This window comes from Alexandromys fortis, unplaced genomic scaffold (genome assembly GCF_014885135.2).
Source record: "Alexandromys fortis isolate MF-2015 unplaced genomic scaffold, M_Fortis_MF-2015_v1.1 scaffold_359, whole genome shotgun sequence".
Lineage (NCBI taxonomy): Eukaryota > Metazoa > Chordata > Mammalia > Rodentia > Cricetidae > Alexandromys > Alexandromys fortis.
In genome coordinates, this window is record NW_026068230.1 from 445,959 (window position 1) to 450,372 (window position 4,414).

The window sequence follows — 4,414 nt, forward strand, 5'->3', positions numbered from 1 at the left end:
AAAAACATATAGTCATCTGCCTGGATATGGGAAGTAGACCAGATTGCCGGGCAAAAACTGGGAACTTGGAGGTGAGGTGGCATGGGGCTAAAGGGAAATGGGATGAGAAACGTGAGAAGGGGAGGATGGGGGGAGCTTGGGGGAATAGGATGGTTGGGATAAAGGAAGGGTGGATACGGGATCAGAGAAATATATATCCTAATTAAGGGAGCCATCTTAGGGTTGGCAAGAGACTTGACTCTAGAGGGGCTCGCAGGTGTCCAGGGAGATGTCCCCAGCGAGTACCTTGGGCAACTGAGGAGAGGGAACCAGAAATGACCCTATCCTATAGCCATACTGATGAATATCTTGCATATCATCTTAGAACCTTCATCTGGCGATGGATCGAGATAGAGACAGAGACTCAAATTGGAGCACTGGACTGAGCTCTTAAGATCCAAATGAGGAGCAAAAGGAGGGAGAACATGAGCAAGGAAGTCAGGACCTCGAGGGGTGCACCCACCCACTGAGACAGTGGGGCTGATCTATTGGGAGCTCACCAAGGCCAGCGGGACTGGGACTGAATAAGCATGGGATGAAACCAGACTTTCTGAACATGGCGGACAATGAAGGCTGATGAGAAGCCAAGAATAATGGCACTAGGTTTCGATCCTAATACATGAACTGGCTTTGTGGGAGCCTAGCCTGTTTGGATGCTCACCTTCCTGGACCTGGATAGAAGTGGGAGGACCTTGGACTTCCCGCAGGGCAGGGAATATGGACTGCTTTTCATTCTCGAGGGAAAGGGGGGGATGGAGTGAGGGGAGGGGAAGAGGGTAGGGAAGTGGGGGGAGGGAGCGATGTGTGGGAGGAGGGGGAGGGAAATGGGAAAAGGGAAGGAGGCGGAATTTTTTTTTCAACAACTAAAATTTAAAAAAAAGAAAGATTTCGCAAGGCCAAGAAACAAATGTGTAAAATACAGTGTGCCTCTGCAGATCCGTTACCTTAATCATGGTGGAAATGGGGTGCACCCGCCTCAGATTCTTCATCACGCTCTCTGCCAAGTTTGCCACAGAGAGGCCAATGGCCCAGGATGTGTAACCTTTCAGTTTAATCACCTCATAGGCGCTGTGGGATAGGAAGATGGGAAAAGGGAAAGAAGGGTAGGGAAGGACAAGGAAAAGAATGGCTTTACCAAACACATTTTATAATCAATAATACCACCAAGACATGTTATATAGTTAAGCAGGACCTTTGCCAGTAAGGGCAAAAGTAAGGCTAAACCTTTGACACCCCCACAATTGACTTAGTCATTGATAGAAGAAATATTACATTGTCAAAACAACAACAAAACCAGTGATTCTCAGAAATGAAATATGGAGGAGCAGGTGAGAGGGTTCAGAGGCTAAGACTAGGACCGATGGCAGAAGAACAAAGGTGAAATCGTAATTGGACCGGAAACGTATCCCGTGACAGAATGTGTTCTTGGATGCATGAGACTCTGGTCACAGCACCTCAAAGAAAAAGTGTGGTGTCTTGAATGAGATGTTCTCCATAAGCATAGGACATGCAAACATTTGCTCCCCAGCTGATAGCTATTTGGGCAAGGATTAGGAGGTGTGGTCTTGCTGGAGGAAGTGTGTCACTAGGGGCGGGCTCTGAGGTTTTAAAAGACAAGCCCCACTGTGCTCTCGGCTTCGTCTCTGTGTAGAGATGAGTTCTCAGTTACTGCTGAGACAGCTGCGGCCTTCTACCTATACCTCTGCTCTGCCACCAAGGACTCTAACCCTTGGGAACAATCAGCTCAAACTTTCCTTTGGAAATTGGTTTGGTCCTGGTACTTATCAAAGCCAACAGAGAGTCACACACTAACGCAAGATCTGTGCAGCAAGCACAGTGAAGCCAGGTTGTCTCAAGTGAGACAGACTGAGAAGCAACGCTCACTTGCAGTGTTTCTATTATTGACTTAAGAATCAAAGTCAGGGCCGGGCAGTGGTGGCACACGCCTTGAATCCTAGCACTCTGGAGGCAGAGGCAGGTGGATTTCTGTGAGTTCAAAGCCAGCCAGGGCCACAGAGGGAAACTGTCTAGAGAAACAACCCCCCAAAAACAAACCGAAAGAATCTGGAGCATACTTATACCCATACTATCCAAATCAAGAAGTTGACTGTGCTTCTATTAGCATAAATGAGATAATTTTTGTTACAAACACCCTATCTCTGGGGGCTACAGAGGCAGCTCCGTGGTCAAGAGGACTGACAGCCCTTCAGGACCTAAGTTTGTCTGTAACTCCGGTTCCAAGGAATCCTGTGCCCTCTTCTGGCCTGCAGGCATACATGCAGAAAGGATATTGTATACATAATAAACAAATATTTAAAAAAATTATTTATGGGGGCTGGAGGGATGGCTCAGTGGTTAAGAGCACTGGCTGCTCTTCCGGAGGACCTGAGTTCAATTCCCAGCAACCACATGGTGGCTCACAACCATCCGTAGAGGGATCTGATGCCTTCTTCTTCAGGAATGAAGTCATACATACAGATAGAACACCTATATACATAAAATAAATGAATCTAAAAAATTCTTATGTGCATGGGCATTTTGCCTGCGTGTATGTATGTATTTATGTGTGTATGCATGTATGTTTCTGCATCACCTATGTGCTTGATTCCCTCAAGTCAGAAGAGGGCAGCAGATTGCTGGAGCTAGAGTTACAGACGGTTGTGAGCCACCATGTGGTACTGGGAATCCAATCCAGGTCCTCTAGAAGAGCAGCCAGTGCGCTCAACCACTCTCCAGACACCTGCAAAATTTATTCCATTTTTTTCAAGACAGGGTTTCTTTCTCTGGGTATCTACTCCAGCTGCCCTGGAAATCACTCTGTAGCCAGGCTGGCCTTGAACTCACAGAGATCGATTTTCCTCTGTCTCCCAATGCTGGGATTTAAGGTATGCGCCACCAGAGCTCAGCTCACAACTTTAATTTTTAAGATTTATTTATTCTGTATACGGTGTTCAGCCTGAATGCCAAAAGAGGGCACCAGACCTCATTTTAGATTGATGTGAGCCATCAAATTTTATTCTTTTTATTCATTTTGTTTTGTTTGATACAGAGTTTCTTTGTAACTTTTGAGCCTATCCAACCTAGTACTTGCTCTGTAGACCATGCTGGCCTTGAACTCACAGAGATCCTCCTGCCTTTGCCTTCCAAGTGTTGGGATTAAAGCAGTGCACCACCGCCACCCAGCCAAAATTTATTTTTAATAATGATTATTGGGGCATTAACAATAACAAAACCACTGTCACCTTTCCACCACCTGATTGTGGATCTTTTTCCACTGTTCCTGGTCTGCGTCAGTTCCTAATGCTGGGTTCAGGGACTTCAGAGGTACGCCAGCAACGTTCACACCACTCCACAAGGGTACTAAGAAAACAAAACAGAAACCAGCTCTCCTCTTTGGTCCTCTTGCCAAAGCTGAGGCAGTTGCTTGAGTTTAGTGCTGGGGTGTTTTGTTGGGGGCGGGGGATTCTGTTCTGGTTTTGGTTTGGATCTTTTGAGAAAGGACCCAGCTACCTCCCAATTCCTATCTTCCTGTCTTTGCCCTGAGCGCTGGATGGCAAGCATCGGCCACCACACTTGGCTAGAGTTGACTGACAGGTTTCCTTCTTTTTATTTTAAGATTTATTTTATTATGTATACAGTGTTCTGCCTGAGTGTGTGCCTGCATGCCAGAAGAAGACACTAGATCTCATTATAGATGGTTGTGAGCCATCATGTGGCTGCTAGGAATTGAACACAGGACCTCTGGAAGAACTAACCTCTGTGCTCCTAACCACTGGGCCATAGCTCCAACCACTTGTTCTTTGTTTTTAAGAAAGGCTGGCCTCAAATCCCGTGTACAGCCAAAGATGGCCTCAAACTTCTGACTTGCCTGCCTCCACCCCACCTCCCCCAAATTATTAGATTTTAGGCATACATCACCACTTTTGGCTTTTGGTTGGTTGAGAGTGTTGAACTTTGTACCTGAGGATATCTGCAAACCCCTGATCCTCAGGTCCCAGCCTTTTAAGTGTTGATATTGCAAGTGTTCACCACTGCACCTAGATGTATTTTCTTATTTATTTATTATGTATACAATATCTGTCTGTGTGTATGTCTGCAGGCCAGAAGAGGGCACGAGACCACATTGCAGATGGTTGTGAGCCACCATGTGGTTGCCGGGAATTGAACTTAGGACCTTTGGAAGTGCAGGCAATGCTCTTAACCACTGAGCCATCTCTCCAGCCCCCCAGATGTATTTTCTATGTGGGTTTTAATGTTAGGGTGCTAGCTCACATCATATATAAAAACAAGAAGTTAGGGTTTTTCTTGTTAAGATTTACTTTATTATTTTTGTTTGAATTACTATGATTTTTACTTAGTGGTACATGTGTGTTTT